This window comes from Chiloscyllium plagiosum, unplaced genomic scaffold (assembly GCF_037043375.1).
Source record: "Chiloscyllium plagiosum isolate Xiang-an unplaced genomic scaffold, Cpla_swu_hap1 HiC_scaffold_4, whole genome shotgun sequence".
NCBI lineage: Eukaryota > Metazoa > Chordata > Chondrichthyes > Orectolobiformes > Hemiscylliidae > Chiloscyllium > Chiloscyllium plagiosum.
The window spans coordinates 104,370,779-104,389,525 of NW_028270142.1; the positions used below are offsets into that span (position 1 = coordinate 104,370,779).

Sequence of the window (18,747 nt, forward strand, 5' to 3'; positions counted from 1 at the left end):
CAACTTCAGCAGCAAGTAATAGACAGAGCTAAGTGATCCCACAACCTGCTGTGTTTTATCTGGATTCAAGAGACTCCTAGCTAGTTCTCTACAGCAGATCTAACTCTAACATTTCTTATAACCATTCTGCCCACCTTATGATCTGTATGTCTTTGCTTACTAGGATCTGTCTCTACTGCTCAGTAAACAAAGCTTTTCATTGTACTTAGGTCACATGACAATAAATCAAATCAAATCAAACAATCATAAATGGTAGTGGACAATTGAACAGGATGAAGAGTTTCCACAAATATCCCCAAATATGGGACAGTACACCACAACAATACAATGATAAGGCTGAAACATTCGCAACAACCTTCAGCCAGAAGTGCCACATGGATGATCCATCTCAGCCTACTCCAGAGATCTTCAACATCATAGATATCAGTCTTCAGCTAATTTGATTAACTCTGCATGATGCTAAGCAATGTTTAAAGCCACTGGCTGCTGCAAAGGCTATCATCTTCTTATCAAATTTAGAAGGTCAGTAGTATTTCTCAGAACTCTAGTTTCTTTGTTTGGATGGACTTAATTGAAGTTTGTAATATCCTATTCTTTCTACATTTCTGGTTCATCTAATTTGATGATGGATTGATGCCTTTGATGAATAGAAATAAGATTCCTCCAGCTTATTTTTCTAGTACAACTTGAAATATGTATTAAATATCATCACACTGGAAAATTACTTGTCTCTGTCTTGGTCTCAGACAAATGCATTTTCTCTTCCCATCAACATGAGAGGTTCTTGGTGCAATATCTCTTGTTATAATTATAAATTTTTTGCTTCATGTGGATGACTCAAAACTTGGTGGCATAGTAGACAGTGAAGAAGGTTTTCTAAGATTACAGTTGGATCTTGATCAAATGGGTCAATGGGCTGAAAATGGCAGATGGAGTTCAATCTGGATAAATGTGAGGTATTGCATTTTGGAACAACAAGCAAGAATAGGTCTTATACAATTAATGGTAGCATCTTTGGTAGTGTTGTAGAACAGAGGGACCGAGGGGTGCAGGGATGTAATTCTTTGAAGTTTGCATCACATATAGACAGGGTGGTTAGAAAGGCATTTGGCATGCTTGCCTTCATTGCTCAGTCCTTTGAGTGTAGGAGTTGGGAAGTCATGTTGAGGCTATACAGGACATTTGTGAGGCCTGTTCTGAAATGTTACATTCAGTTCTGGTCGCCCAGTTATAGGAAGGATATTATCAAGCTGGAGAGGGCTCAGAAGAGATTTACCAGAATATTACCGAATATGGAAGGTTTGAGTTATAAAGGAAGGTTGGATAGGCTGGGACTTTATTTCACTGGTATGTAGGAGGTTGAGAGGTGACCTTATCGAAGCTTATAAAATAATGAAGGATGTAGATAAAGTTAGTGATAGTTGCCTTTTCCCTAGGATGGCAGCTTTCAAGACTAGGGGGCACATTTTTAAGGTGACAGAAGAGAAATCTTTAAAAAGACGTGAAAGGCAAGTTTTTTTATACAGAGGGTGGTTTGCGTGTGGAATGAACTTCCTGAGAAAGTGGTGGATGTGGGAACAATGACAACTTTTAAGAGCCATTTGGATAGGTACATGAATAGGAAAGATTTAGTGGATATGGGCCAGGAGCAGGCAGGTAGGATTAGTTTAGTTTGGGCTTATTTCTGAATGGACTAATTGGAACAAAGGGTCTGTTTCTGTGCTGTATAACTTTATGACTCTATGACTTCTTTGTATGAACTCTCAGACAATTCAGGACTTCTACCCTAGAAATAATATCTTTGGGTAGGATGGGAATTTGTGTTCTGAGTTTTCTTTCCACCAATAGTTCTGATGTAACATTTGCGCCAGGCTATGACCATCACAATACCGAGCTATGACCATCACAATACCAGGCTATGACCATCACCAATAAGAGACAACCTAACCTCCACCCCTTGTCATTCAATGGTGTTACCAACACTGAATCCCCTACTATCAATATTCTGGGAATTACCATTGACCAAAAACATACCTGGACTCACCACATAAATACCGTGGCTGCAAGAGCAGGTCAGAGGCTCGGAATACTGCGGCATGTAACTCATCTTCTGACCCCCAAAGCCTATCCATCATCTACAAAGCAGGAGTCAGGAGTGTGATGGAATACTCCCCACTTGCCTGGATGAGTGCAGCTCCAACAACACTCAAGAAGTGTGACACCATCCAGAACAAAGTAGCTTGCTTGATTGGCACTACATCCACAAGCATGCACTCCTTTCACCACTGGCGCTCAGTTGCAGAGTGTGTTCTATCTACAAGATACAGTGCAGAAACTCATCAAAGATCCTCAGACAGGATCAGTTACATTATGATAATTTACAGGAATCCCATTAACTTTAATTTCATTGTTTTAGATGAAATTTGGACACTGCACACCTGAATTTAAAGGTTGCTATATCTAGCACAGACCACAAAAGATTTTTATTGCTAAACCACAAAATTAGAATATTACAGAAAGGGTGATAAGGTACATTTGGACCACTTTCTATGGATGCACCATAGAAAGCATTCTATTTGGATACATCATGACTTGATACAGCAACTGCTCTATCAAGACTGTAAGAAACTTAGAGAAAGTTGTGAACACAGCCCAGACCATCACGCAAGCCTATTATCCATTGACTCCATCTTCACCTCCCACTGCTGTGGAAAGGCAGCCAACATCATCAAAGACCCCTCCCATCATGGTTATAACCCCTTCCAACCTCTTCTGTCAGGCAGAAGGTGCAAAAGCTTAAACACATGTACCAACATGTTCAATAACACATTCTTCCCCATTGTTATTAGACTCCGGATGAACCTTTCAAATTTCAAAACTAATGTTAATCTTGTTTTTTGTGCACTTTCTCTGCAGCCATAACTTATTATTCCTCACTCTGTTCCATCACTCTATAATCTTTGTATGTTATGATCTGCCTGTACTGCACGCAAAACAGAATTTTTCACTATACTTAGGCGCATGTGACAATATTAAATCAAATCAAATCAAATCAGAAAACAAATGCCTTTGGGACTGCAGTTCTGCCTTTGAATTGTCCAGGCAACAACATTTGTTTAACGAAGGTGCTCCATAGAAGGAACAAAGGTTAAAACAGTTAGGTGCCCCTTTTGATTTTTAACAGTTTGTTGGTGGAAAGGGATTGTATCTACTTCTCTCCCTCATTCCCAGTAAAACTTCTGTCAAATTCTGAAGAAGATTGAAATTCAGCTGAGCTGGCTGCCACCCTAAGTCCAGACCACCTGATAAACGACCACCAACATTGTATTCTTTGTAAACTCCTGGGTTGCATTTTGAATGATCCTGATGATAAAATGCATTGGATAATTATAGGGCTCAGAACCCACCCTTGGTTTTGCCAAAGGCAAGTCTCAGTTTGTCCTAAACAAAAACAATTAGCATGAGAGAAGTCAAGGCTTTGGGAGCAAGTATTCTCTGCCTGGGAGATTCTATACTCTCAGCCTGGGAAAGTGTAGAGCAGCAAAAGAATAAAGCATATCAGCCTCAGGAATGACATTGGTGTGTTTCACAGAGAGTCATATGTAACCGATTTGTAGGAATTTGAAAGAGTAACATGCACTGTGGATAAGGGGGAGCCTGTAGACTCATACTGCAATTCCCAGAAGGCATTTTATAAGGTGTCACATCAAAGGTTATTGAGTGAAATAGTGTAGGAGGTAATATATTAGCATGGATAGAAGATTGACTGCTGGTACAAAACAGAGAATATGCAGAGATGGGTCTTGGTCTAAATGGCAGGATGTGATGAATGGACTCTTGTGGGAGTCTGTGCTAGGGCCACAATTCACAATAAAAGGAGCTAAGGCATGACGTTTTCAGGTCAAACCAACCTGGGTAGGTAAGCATGGAAAGTAGGAAATCCTACCATTGCAATTTAAATCATAGCCCTGATCCTTGAAATGCTGGAAGGATCAGGTTTAGAGGTCTATAGTAGAAACATTCCACCACTTACAGCTAAACATGCCTTTCCTACTCAAATCCCCAAGGATTTTTAGCCAATATATATTTCAACGAAGTGTGATTAAGGTTATGCACAACATTGTCTTTCATGTACTTGAACAGTGCACTAACTACTTTTTCTAAGAAGCGCTCAGTATCCCTAAAAGGGCATGATGTTATAATTTTCACACAGCACTAGTATTCTGTGCCTAAGTTATAGCGGCACTCTCATGCATGGCTGGGATTCTGTCAGCACAAGTGGCAGATTGCCTGAAGCTGGATGGACTGTTATTTGAAACCAATGGTGAAATGTATCTTCCAGATAAAATTCTGCACCTTGTGACCTGTTAAGCTTCATATCTGATGGCATATACAAAATTTGAACCACACCACAACTGGTTACAAGAATTATCCAAAGGCTTTCTGCTGCATGTCTGCTTGGTTTCCGTTTGCTGCAATTTCAACACAGTTCACTTCTGAACCTGTTAAGGCATACAGGGAACTCTCAGTAATGTATGCCAACTGGAGTTCTTAACATTGATAGGACCTTAGAGTCATAGAATCATAGAGATGTACAGCATGGAAACAGATCCTTTGGTCCAACTTGTCCATGCCAACCAGATATCCTAACCTCATCTAGTCCCATTTGCCAGCACTTGACCCATATCTCTCTAAACCATTCCTATTCATACACCCATCCAGATGCCTTTTAAATGTTGTATTTGTACAGGTCTCCACCACTTCTTCTGGCAGCTCATTCCATACACACACCACCATCTGCGTGAAAAAGTTGCCCGATAGGTCCCTTGTAAATTTTTGCCCTCTCATCCTAAACTTTTGCCCTCTAGTTCTGACCTCCCCACCCCAGGGAAAACACCTTGTCTATTTATCCTACCCATGCCCCCCAGTGCTCTGACCAATAAAGGAAAGCAAACTAAATGCCTTCTTCACTATCCTATCTACCTGTGACTCCACTTTCAGGCAGCTATGAACCTGCACTCCAAGGTCTTCTTGTTCAGCAACATTTCCCAGGGCCTTACTGTTAAGTGCATAAGTCCTGCTGGGATTTGCTTTTTCAAAATGCAGCACGTCGCATTTATCTAAATTAAACTCCATCTGTCACTTCTCAGCCCATTGGACCAGCTGATCAGGATCCAGTTGTACTCTGAGGTAACCTTCTTCACTTTCCACTACACCTCTAATTTTGGTGTCATCTGCAAACTTACTAACTATAACTCTTATGCTCACATCCAAATCATTTATATAAATGATGAAAAGTAGTGGACCCAGCAACAATCCTTGTGGCACACTGCTGGTCACAGGCCTCCAGTCTGAAAGGCAACCCTCCACCACCACCACCCTCTGTCTTCTACCTTTGAGCCAGTTCTGTATCCAAATGGATTCTCCTTGTATTCCATGAGATCTAACCTTGCTAGCTAGTCTAACATGAGGGACACCCTCATCAATCTTCTTTGTTACTTCTTCAAAAAACTTAATCATGTTCGTGAGACATGATTTCCCATGCGCAAAGTCATGTCGACTATCTCTTATCAGTCCTTGCCTTTCCAAATAGATGTAAATCTTGTTCCTCTGGATTCCCTCCAACAACTTGCCCATCACCAATGTCAGACTCACCGGTCTATAGTTCCCTGGCCTTTCCTTACCCTCTTTCTTAAATAGTGGTACCACGTTAGCCAACCTCCAGTCTTCCAGCACCTTGCCTGTGACTATCAATACAAATATCCCAGCAAGGGGCCCAGCAATCACTTGCCTAGCTTCCCAAAGATTTCTCGACTTTTATATGTTTTAAAACATTGAGAACTCCTCTGTAATATGGACATTTTTCAATAAGTCACCATCAATTTCCCCACATTCTATATCTTCCATGTCCTTCTCCACAGTAAACACTGAGTCAAAATACTCTTTTTTAGTATTTCCCCATCTCCTGCGGTTCCACACATAGACTGCCTTGCTGATCTTTGAAAGGCCCTATTCTCTCCCTAGTTACCCTTTTGTCCTTAATTTATTTACCTTGATGGAATAATAACAGCCCAATGGGAACGCTGCATCTTATGGACATCCAACTTGGTAAGGTAGTAGAGGAGGCCGTCAAAGTCAAATACTTGCTTTAGTGGAGACAGAATGCAAATGAGCGTACCTTAAGACATCAAAGTAAAAGTCTTAATCGCGACTGTTCTGTGTTTCCTCCATGCTGCCCCCAATATTCCCTCCAAACCTACTTCGGTGTTGGCAGACAGCAATTGAATCCCATAATTCCGACCTGCTTGAATCCATATTAGCTGCCTCTCTGCTTGTCACCAGGCAAGCTATTAACCAGCAATTGTAAATGAACTCTGGTTGTTAAAATCATCTGAGTACTGCAATGGGGATTCTCCTTATGTAAGATGTGTAGAAAAGGAAATGAAGTTGCAATGTTGTATGATGAAATATTGACCAAAATTTCCACATTTATGAATAGTACTACATTGACTGTGGTGTTCCGTGAAACTAAGAATTATAATCTAAAATGTGAAATTCTGAGATTAAGTAGGAGTTGGGTAAGAAATAGGAGAAGAAGTAGACTATCCAGCCCATCACCCATGACCCACCATTCAATAAGATCATGGTTGATTAACCTCCCTTTAAACACTTTCAGCGATCTAGCCTCCACAGTTTTCTGAGATAGAGAATTGCAGATATTTTTACTACTGTCTGGCAGAAGAAGTTTCTTTGTGTCTCACTTTTAAATGAGTGTCCTCTTATTCTGTATTGTCCCTTAATTTGAGACTCCCCCATGAGTAGAAACATCTTCTCAATATTTAGCCTTTTGATTTTCCTCAGAATCTAACATGTTTCAATATGATCACCCATCATTCTTCAAAATTCTAATGAATAAAGGCTTAGCCTTTTGAGCCATTTTTTGATAGGTTAACCCCTTCATCCCATAAATCAGCCTACTAGATCCCTTTTAATGTATCTCCAATTCCAGTCAGCAATGCTATTACACACCTCTGCAGCATATGGGACTTGAACCTAACTCTCTTAGCTCAGAGTTAGGAACACAATCACTGTGCCACAAGAACCCATCAATGCCATTGCACTGGTGTTTTTAAAAAGGAGGACCTAAACAATACACAATATTCCAGGTGTGGCCTCCCTAATAACCTGTATAGATAAGACTTCCCCATTTTTAAACTCCGTTCCTTATCAATAAAGGTCAAATGCATAACCTGGATTTTAAACTTTCGGTGTTTCACCCATTTCAGCACCCAGATCTCACTTGCTCCACTTTTTTTGGAGTCTCTCTCTCTCTCTCTCTCTCTCTCTCTCTCTCCATTTAAATTACAGTCTGCCTTTTGTCCTTCCTACCAAAATGCATAACCTAACACTTTCTTACATTGAACTGTAACTATCAAGTTTTTGCCCACTCACTAAACCTATCTATCTCTCCTTGCAGGTTGTTAGGTTCTTAGGACAACATGCCTTTGCATGTTGTTTCTGAATCATTAGCAAATTTGGATTCATTACACTCTATAGTCTCCTCCAAGTTGTGAATATAGGCTATAAATAATTGAAGGCCTCGGACTGATCCTTGTGAATGCCGACTCGTTACATCTTTCCAACCTGTAAAAGGCCCATTAATCCCGACAGTGTTGCCTGTGTGTTAATCAATCATCAATCCATGTAAAATGTTACCCCCAATACCACAAGCTCCGATCTTTTGTGATAATCTTTCATGTGACAATTTATTGAGTACTTCTTGAAAATTCAGATATGCTGCCATATTGAATCTGCTGATTGCGCCATGCTTTTCCAAATGTCCTGCTTTTTCTTACTTAATTATAGACCTTAGCATTTTTCCAGTGACAGATGTTAGGCCAACTGATCTTAATTTCAACTGTTTTCGATAGCCAATAGCAGCTGGCTGCTGTTTAATGTAGTTTGGCCAATTTTCAGTCAGGCCCAATTTCTCCAGTTGTAGATCAAGTTAGAATGTCCACTTTTGGGCCTATGGTCTCTTAACCACACAGGAACTTTGAGAAAGTGAAGCAGTGGAGCGGTGGAGAGGTGAAGGGATTTAACGAGGAAAAGACAGGGTGTGAGGACTACACAGGCGATTGCATGGTCAGGTGAAGAAATGGCAAGGAAGTGAAGTACAAATGTTTTGTACTGCATTGTTGGGCTTGTCTCTAGTGTCAGAACAGTATGTTGTTGCTCTGAGACTCTAGCCAATGTATTGGGAGGTTTTATTGATGTTCTCCGATAGGCACGCTGCACTAACAGGGAAAATTTAAATAGTGCTTCCCCTAACTAGGTGTAAGGTGGTCAGAGTTTCAACAAAAATTCTTCCCACCTCAATTTTCTGCCCTTGTATCTTGAAAACATAAATGCATTCCACAGTTGTCAGTTATTTGTCTGTTATCTCACTTAAGTAGCATTCTTCATGCGTCAACTTCGCGTAATGGTTGGCTGTTTGACTATGAAAACTGTAAGGACTGATTCCAGCTTTTATACACACACAGCTTTTAAAAAACAACACTTTTCAGCAATCCAAGAGGAAATGCCGCTGATTTTTCAAATGCCGCGACCTCAAAATCCAATGCTGACATTTGTTCTGCATTCTTGCCAAAAAATCTGTATGTTACTATATCTGAAAGTTTCAATTCTTAGGAAAATAAACCAAACAGCTGAGGGCAACTAACGCTAACTTTATGCTGACAAGACAATTAGGAAAGGGCATTTTCATTCATAATGGCAAGACTTCTATGTCTTGCTAATGATCAAGGAACACTTCAGTCCTTTGAAGGATCTGTCTGGACAGGTTTGGAATGAAGATACAGATAAGCTAACTAAATATTTTGAAATAGTTCTGAGGCCAATGGCACATTTCCAATTTTCAATGATACAGATAAAACCAATTCAACAGAATTAAAAACAAAAGTAGTTTTAGCTTATATTGCAAAAATGTGCTTAAAGCTGATAGTAGAGCTGAAGCTGAAACCATACATTCCCAGGTAATGAAGTAAGTGGCGGTTATACATGGGATGCTCGTTCGTGAAGGTAGTTCCCATGGATTTGATTTTTTTTTAATAGATCTGTTCAGACACCCATCGCACACCTCTGGAGCAAATGGGACTTGAGTTAGTTCCTCCCATGGATAAAAGCTGTCTTATGTGATCACATAGTTTAAGAAAGGGAACCCAAACTGAGTCCTGGAAATAAGAAGACCATGTGCTTGACTTCATATATATATGTGCAAGCTGATGGTAACTGAGATTGGGATTTGATGTTTTGAAAGATGAGCCGCATACCAGTTTTTGCTGACAAAAATGTGAGCATGAACAGTGCCTCTGTTTTTGAACACTCTTCCTGAATAAATTCTGTTGTGAAATGGTTCCTATATTACGAATAGAGATTTTCATGTGGACAGATGTTTACTATCCACTAGCAATATAACTTCTGCAGTCAAACTAGTATTGATTAAAGGCAAAGGAAAGAGAAGAATGGGTAAAAATGAAGGAACAAAATACAATTCAGTATGGAGTTGTGTTGAAACAGATGAATATTTATCTGCAAGACAATGTTAAAATTGATGGGCTACGGCCACAGAGTTGGAGTGCGATCACAGAATCACTGAGAGGTTATGGCACAGAATGAGACTATTCAGCCCCTTATTCCTGGACCAGCTCATTAGAAAAGCAACAATCATTATCTGATGTCAATCTCCTGCTATTCCCCAAACCTTTCGAGTTATCTTTATCCAAGTAATCATTTAATGCCCTCTCGAATGCTTCAATTGAACCTTCCTCTGCCATACTTCCAGATAATGCATTCCATACCATAAGTACTCACTTCAGTGAAAATGTTTGACTTCACTTCATCCTTGCTTCTTTTGCAGATCACTTTAAATCTATAGCTTGTTGAGGTATCGGTTATACAAGTTTCAGTCTGGTCAATCTACTAAAACTTAAATGTTACTCTTTCTCCTTTCTCAGTGTGAAAACTCATTGGTATGTAAGTGCTTCCATTTAGCCAGAAAAGAAGCTAAGGAAAAATATGTAATATTTTTTGTCCTGGGACTTCTTTGAATTACACCACCATTTCCATTTGCAACATTTGCATTTTTCACTTAAAATTTTGATTTTTAGCGTATTTATTTGTTAGTCCAACACAAGTGGGCGGCACGATGGCACAGTGGTTAGCACTGCTGCCTCACAGCGCCAGAGACCCGGGTTCAATTCCCGACTCAGGCGACTGACTGTGTGGAGTTTGCACATTCTCCCCGTGTCTGCGTGGGTTTCCTCCGGGTGCTCTGGTTTCCTCCCACAGTCCAAAGATGTGCAGGTCAGGTGAATTGGCCATGCTAAATTGCCTGTAGTGTTAGGTAAAGGGGTAAATGTACGGGAATGGGTGGGTTACGCTTCGGCGAGTCGGTGTGGACTTGTTGGGCCGAAGGGCCTGTTTCCACACTGTAAGTAATCTAATCTAAGTGCAAGAGTAACTAGAGAATACATGGGAAATATTCTGTAGGTAAGTCAGCATTTATAAACGAGCTGTCAAATTAATAATTCAAGTGAGGATACTTCTGCAGTTGTTTTTCATGCATTTATCCAATGTGTCACCATTGCTTATATAATAATAACTTCATGTTTTGACACGTTGCAGGGTTATAATCCAGGTATTTTTTTCAACGATAGAGTGTTTTTGAGGTCTATTTTTCAAACATGCCCAGCTCGCACCCCTTGCCCAGCAAGGTCACAGAAATCTACTGATCGTGCAGGTGACAGGCTAAGCATGGACAAGGGGTGGGGATTCACTGGAAAATACCCTCCAATTTTTATGAACTTTGCTCAGCTGGGGAAGGGAGTGTTCATTGGTGAAACAATCAGGAAGGCAGTACTATATCTTTATACTAACACAAAGATCAAAGACAGAACCCACTCCTGAGCCAGTGTTGCAAGGAACAAGTGAAACTGCTTTGGATGTACTTATTACTAATTTAGATTAATTTATAACCTACAACACAAATTTTTATTTGTTTTCCTGACTGTCACTGATAAGTGAAGTGAGCTCCTTCCTGCTCTGTTACTTCAAGAAAATTGACATAAAATTCAGCAGGAGAGAGGAGGATATGCATACAGTTGCCAGCATCTAAACAAATTGAGGGAAGGAGGGCACTGTCATGTGAAATAGCATCTGAGCGAGCACACACAGGAAGAGAGAGCGAGGTCTGCAGCTGGTCAAACAGCACAAGAGAGCTTGTGGACAGCAGCTTCACAAAGAGAAGAGCAGAACCAATGAGAAGCCGGGGCAGCAGGATTAAAACTGGCACCAGAGAGCCCCTTCAACCTGTTTCTACCTGTCAAAACCAAAATATCACTTAACAGGAAAACTTATCTGATGTTGGTGGGTATTTGTTCTGTATTTCTTTTGATTGATAAAGTGGTTTAGATCAGGAGGTATTATTAAAGCTGAAGAATACAGTGAATATACTCATAAACTGTTGAACATCCAAATTAATTCATTAACTGAATAGAGATAACAGGATAGGTGATTTGTTGCAGCTGTAGTATGTAGGAGCTGTTGGATGCTGATGTAATCTATGGTAACCACCTAAAACCACAGATCAGGTTCACTGAGGTAACCCCTGGTATGGAGGGATTGTCTTATGAGCAAAAGCTAAGCAGGTTGAGACTTAATCACTGAGTTTAGAAGAATGAGAGGTGATCTCATTGAAACATATAGAATTCTTAAGGGGCTTTCCAGGATAATGCTGACAGGATGTTTTCCCCCATGGGAGAGTCTGGGACCAGAGGGAATAGTTTGAGAATAAAGAGACTTAGTTAGGATTGAGATGAGGGGGAATTTCTTCTCTCAGAAGGTTGTAATCTTTGGAACTCCTTGCCACAAAGAGCTGTAGGAGCCTGTCCTTGTGTGTATTTGAGGCAGATTCTTGATCAATAGGGGAGTCAAGGGTTATGTGAATATGCAGGAAATTGGATATAAGGAATGTCAGATCAGCCATTATCCTATTGAATAACAGAGCAGGCTCAAGGGGCCAAATGGCCTTCTCATTTACTACCTTTTATGGTCTTACAAACGGCTAGTATTTGTTGCTCAAAGAACTTCGGCTTAGAGTTAATGAGCTGGAGTATGAGTTTCCGACACTATCACACATTAAGCAAACGTGGGAGGGATACCTGGAACACATGCTTCAAGGGGCAGTCACACCGCTTAGAGTAATTACATCAACATTTGGTTTATGGTTAGGTTTCAGGAGGATGTGAGTGTGAGTGGGACATTTATGGGGATCCAGAATTTAGCTTTCCAATTGGTCTAAAGTATCTGTTCCAGGTGTGGATGATGTTAGAGACAGCAGAGTGAACTGACAAAAACTAAACAGCTAATGCCTATATTCATTGGAGTTTAGAATAATGAGTAATCTTACTGAAAATTATAAGATTCTGAGGGGGCTTGACAATGTAGTTGTTGTTGCACTAGTTGGAGGAGCTCAAATTAGGGAATATAGTTGTAAAATAATTGTGCACTCATTTAAAGCAGAGGCATGTTAGGGATTTCTTATCCCAGAGGGTAGTGAACATCTGGATTTCCTCATCTCAGAAAGTCGTGGATGCTAGATCACTAAAAGCTTTTAAAGAAAAGGTAGACAGATTATTTTTTAAAGATTGGGAATTTGAGGGCATTTGAGGAGCTGGAAGGAAGGAGGAGTTGAGGCCTGGGGGGGGGGGGGGGGGGGGTGGATTAACATAATGTTATTGAATGATGGGCCAGGTTTGATAGGCTGGACAGTCTACTCCTGCTCCTATTTCTTAGGTTCTTATATTCAGAATTTTCTGAAATAATGTGGTACTGCTAGACCTCATTACTGAAACTGAGATGGGATAAGTGCATCATTTAAAGAATATTTTAGGAAGCAGTGCTGAATATATCATAAGATTTAGGTTTGCTATGGAATTGTACAAAAAAAGATATAGTTATTTGGAAGGAAGGTATCATCATTGAGATAAGAATAGATAAGGGTCAGATGAATTGGAATCAATGATTGGAAGGGAAAATAGCAACTGAACAAAAGGCAACCTTGACAAAAGGAGAGATTTAGGCACAGACAAAGTAAATGCCCACAAAGGGTGAAATAAGGCAAACAAATCCATAACTCTTTGCATAATGAAAGAGATTAAAATGAAGCAGAAAAAAGCATGTGCATCTTGGGGGTTTTATCTTTAATCTTATTCCTTCTCTTTCACCATCTCCAACCAAAGAGAGGAAAAAAGAATCTTGGTCACTGAGGCTTAGCTGAAATAGGTCAATCCTGGGCTTTCTTGGGGAGTGGGGCCAGGGGGAGAGAGTGAAGGAAGGTGGGCAGGGAAGAGAGAGAGGGATGAGTGGGCTGGGAAAAGAATTTAAAAAGAGAAAACTTAAAAATAACAAAAACAAAGGATGGCACCATGGCTCAGTGATTAACACTGTTGCCCTGGACTAAGGTTCAATTCCACCCTCAGGCGACTGTCTATGTAGAGTTTGCACACTCTCCTTAGGACTGCAAGTGTTTCCACCAGGTGCTCCAGTTTCCACCCACAGCCCAAAGATGTGCAAGTTAGGTGGATTGGCCATGTTAAATTGACCATAGTGTCCAGGGATATGCAGGCTAGGTGGATTAGCCATGAGAAATGCAAAGTTACAGAGATAGGGTTTGGGATGTGTCTGGGTGGAATGTTCTTTGGAGGGTTGATGTGATATCAATGGACCTGCTTCCACACTGTAGGGATTCTATGATTCTAGGTGTGCTCATGACTTAATGTCAGGTGAATGAGAACCCAGAGTGAATATAGACTGTTCCGAGAGAAAATGGAAAAGTCAATAAGAAAAACAAAGGATGTACGAAAAGAGACTAACGTGAAAGGGAAATGTCTGCAATAAACTAATAAATAGTAAAATATTGACAAAAGGAAGAAAAGTTGGGCTGATTAGGGACCAAAAATGGATTTATTAATGGGAGCCAGGGCATTACTGAGGTAGTTAATGAATACATTGCATCTGTTTCTATCAAGGAAAAGATGCCACATAGGTGATAGTGAAAGAGGTTTGAAAATTGATAATGAATATGTATAAAATAGGCTGTCTATATTTAAGACTGAAACGGCACCAAAACCAGAGGAGATGCTTTGAAGAATATTAAAGGAGGTGAGACTGAAAATTCTGAAGGTCCTGGTTATAATTTTCCTTAGACTCAGGTGTAGTTCCAGAGGACTGGCAAATTGCAATAGTCACACTATTCCCCAAAGCTAGGCCTAGCAACTGCAGGTCACAGATTAACTTTAGTGATAGGGATATTTTTAGAAGCAATAATTAGGAACCAAAATTGAAAGTCATTTGGACAAATGCAGCTTATGGGTTACAGAGGAACCTCGATTATCCGGCATTCGATTAACTGAATTTCAGATTATCCGAACAAGATCGCAAGGTCCTGATGCTTGACTAACTATGTTATCCGGCATTTGATTACCCGGTATTTGGTTAACTGAACAAAATACTCCCTGCCCATGACCTTCGGATAATCGAGGTTCCCCTGTAGTTAAGGGAAATCATACTTAACTAACCTTCTAAGGTTTTTGACAAGGTAGGGATTGATCAGAGTATTGTCATAAGTGTATTTTACATAGACTTTCATAGTCTAAGGTCTGTTAAGACCATAAGACAATAAGAAATAAGAACAGGAGTAGACCTTTTGGCTCCTTGAGCCTGCTCCTCCAGTCAATAGGATCATGGCTGATCCAACAACATCCCTCCCTTCCACTTTTCTGTATTTCCCCATAACCCTTGATTCCCCTACTGGTCAAGAATCTATCTATCTCGACCTTAAATACACACAAAGACTCTGCCAGCATAGCTCTCTATAGCAAGGAGTTTCAAAGATTACAAGCTTCTGAGAGAAGAAATTCCACCTCATCTCAGTCTTAAATTGAAGTCTCTTTCTTCTGAGACTCTCCCATGAGGGGAGACATCCTCTAAGCATTTACCCTGTCTAACCCCTTAAGAATCCTTTATGTTTCAATGAGATCACCTCTCATTCTTCTAAACTCCAGTAAGTAGAACCTCAACCTGTTTAGCCTTTGCTCATAGGACAATCTCTTCATATCACTGACCATCCTAGTGATCTTTCTCTGAACTTCCTCCAAAGAAGTGATATCCCTCCTTGGGAATTGGTTTAGTTCAATTGGCTGGAATGTTGGTTTGCAGAGCAGTGTGGGTTCAATTCCCATCATTGGTTTGAGGTTACCATTTCTTCCTCAACCTCTTCCCTCACCTGAGGTCTAGTGGCGCACAGATTAAATCACCACCAGTTGCTTATCTCTAATAAGAGAGCAGCCCTTATGAACTGTTAAGACTATGGTGACACAACTCAACAATATTTCCTTAAATAAGGGGACTAAAAAATCTCACAGTACTCCAGATATAGTCACACCAGCCCCTTATACAGTTGTAGTAAGATGTCCCTACTCTTATACTCCTACCTCATTGAAATAAGGACCAACAATCCAGTAACCTTCCTGATTACCTGCTGTACCTGTGTGCTAGCTTTGTGTTTTGTGCACCAGTACCAAGTTCCTTTGCGGTGCAGCTTTCTCCAGTTTTGTCCTTTTTGTTATTCCTTTCAAAATGAATAACTTTGCATTTTCCCACATTACACTTTATTTACCAACTTTTTATCCACTTAGTTAACCTATCAATATGTCTCTGTAAACTGTTTGTATCCCTCTCACAACCTGCCTTTCCACCTTTTTTTGTGTTGTCAGTAAATTTGGCTACAGTGCATTGACTTCCTTCCTCCAAGTCATTAATATATAGTGTAAGTAGTTGTGGTCCCAGCATTGATCTTATATTAGATACTAACAGTGTGGAAACAGGCCACAAGCCCACACCAACCCGCCGAAGCGCAACCCACCCAGACCCATTCCCCTACATTTACCACCTTCACTTAACACTACGGGCAATTTTAGCATGTCCAATTCACCTAACCCACACATTTTTGGACTGTGGGAGGAAACCCACGCAGACACGGGGAGAATGTGCAAACCCCACACAGTCAGTTACCTGAGACGGGAATTGAATCCAGGTCTCTGGCGTTGTGAGGCAGCAGTGCTAACCACTGTGTCACTCGATCTCTGTGGACTTAAACTTATACTAAACACAGGTTTAATATAACATAGATTCTGGATCAGTGGTGATAGCACAGTGGCTCAGTGGTTAGCACGCTGCCTCACAGTACCAGGGTCCCAGGTTCAATTCCAGCCTTGGCTGACTGTCTGTATGGAGTTTGCACATTCTCCTCGTGTTTGTGGGTTTTTAATATAACACAGTCTCACCTAGAAGATTGCATTTAATACTGGGTGCTATAGTTTAGAAAATATGTGAAAACATTAGAATTAAGAAAAGGCACTTGAGAATAGTTCCAGGGATAAGGAAGTTCAGTCACTTTGATAGATTGGATAAGATTGGAAGATTCAGTGATTCTGCAATAACTAGGAATCTAAAGATCAAATAGAATACATTTTCAAAAAAATAAAATGAAGTGCAGAATTTAACCCAGCAAAAGTTTATTTTGTTACTTTTTGTTATACATTGGGGATCAAAAGTCAATTGTAAAATGGTACACGCACACACATATTAATCTCATAATGAGACTCTGAATCAGAATTGTTATCTCAATGCGCACTGATTGAACTTTGGTCCTGCAATTTGTCTTTGCTATAGTGAAAGGTGTGTTACTAGCACACACATTGTGTGACATTGACCAAAAATCCTGTGTGGCTTCCAAGGTCAGAGTCATAGTAATTGTGAATGAGGAAATCAGATACCACTAATGTACTGACTACCAGATAATATTGTACCTTCCACAAATCAGGGTCCACTATAGACAAATCATACAGGTACCATCACAAAACAGTTTTCTTCTTGACATCAGAAACATGCCAGAATTTAAATTCATGGTTAACAGCCAATAAAATATTATCAGCCAGATTAATAAAGAAAAACAGTTACATTGTACTGCCAGTTTCTTAAAGGGTTAAACGCTTTTGAATCAGGATCAGGACGCAAGACAGTAATTTGGATTTCTTTCAAGATGCCTTCCAACTGCATGAGAATATAACACTTTTTTATTATCTTTTGAAGTTAGCAATTGAAGTTTATGAAGGTAATTACCCACAAAATACAATTTCAATTATACTATGGAAACTGCAGTGTCAAAGACAGGACTTGGACATGAAAAGTAAAGTGCAGAATGAATTTTGCTTACTTTTGGCTAAATCTCAGTTTTGTGAGGTTTTTGGAGGGTTTTCTTGCTGCAAGGCCTAATGAGATCAGTTGCCAATTCTGACCAAACCTGTCTGATGAGCTCCCCACCACACTCCTATGATGTTCCTCTGCCAAATTCTAGTCCACCATGCCATGCACTGTTCCTGTTACAACTTGTCATGCAGTTGACATCTGTCAAAAAAATCAAAATGCCTAGCACCCATGCTACACTCCAAAGGCTGCAGAGCACAAGAAGTTGCCCTGCTCAGTGATGGACATTCAGTCAAAAGATGTCTGAGAAGGGACAAATGGAGCCATGATTCTCTGAGGGGGACCTGAAGCTTCTGGTGAATGAATGGACTGGCATCCTCTTCCAGCAGGACTGGCAGAGAAAGCCATGACACCAAACCTTTAACCTATTCCTATCCTAACCCTAAACTTAATCCTAACCCTAACCCTAATCCTAACCCTAAATCTAAACATAACCCCATCTTAATCATAATCCTAATCCTAACTTTAGACATTCTGTTTTTAAGCTTAGCTGCTAGCTGCTCAAATTATTTCGGTTGAACTTCCTTTCCAGTCCTATGAATGTACTTGGTACCAAGTGAATGTCAAGATTTTGGGCTTTCCCCTCCCACTTGAATTTTCTCTCTATCCCTGAGGAGATGCCCTTAACCCTAACACTAGGCTGTAAATACACAGTCACAGCTGCAGAGAACATACCATATGACATAAGAGCAAAGTAGGTCATTCAGCCCATTGAGACTGCTGTACCATTCAATGAAATCATTGCTGATCTGATCATTCTTAACTCCACTTTCATGCCTTATTTCCATAACCTTGATTCTCTTACTGTCTACCTCAGCCTTGAATATATTTAATGACCCATTGTCGATGGCCACCTGCAGAAGACCATAAGATACAGGGAGAGCATGAGGCTATTTGGTCCATTGAGCCTTCAACACCATTCGATCATACCTGACATGTTTCTCAACCTCATTCCCCTCCTTCTCCCCTTAACCCTCTCCCCTTCGTGGGTGGCATGGTGGCACAGTGGTTAGCACTGCTGCCTCACAGCGCCAGAGACCCGGGTTCAATTCCCAACTCAGGCGACTGACTGTGTGGAGTTTGCACATTCTCCCAGTGTCTGCGTGGGTTTCCTCTGGGTGCTCTGGTTTCCTCCCACAGTCCAAAGATGTGCAGGTTATTGGCCATGCTAAATTGCCCGTAGTGTTAGGTAAGGGGTAAATGTAGGGGTATGGGTGGGTTGCGCTTCGGCGGGGCGGTGTGGACTTGTTGGGCCGAAGGGCCTGTTTCCACATTGTAAGTAATCTAATCTAAACCTTTGATCCATTTACCAGTCAGGAACACATCTATCTCTTTCTTAACTACACTCAAGGACTTGGC

At 40.6% G+C, this 18,747-nt stretch overlaps 1 protein-coding gene across 1 annotated transcript in view; it reads left to right on the top strand.

The window, feature by feature from the left end:
- Positions 1–18,747, top strand: part of rnf41l (ring finger protein 41, like) — a 389,670-nt gene that overhangs the window by 65,561 nt on the left and 305,362 nt on the right. The gene's annotated exons all lie outside the window — the stretch shown is intronic.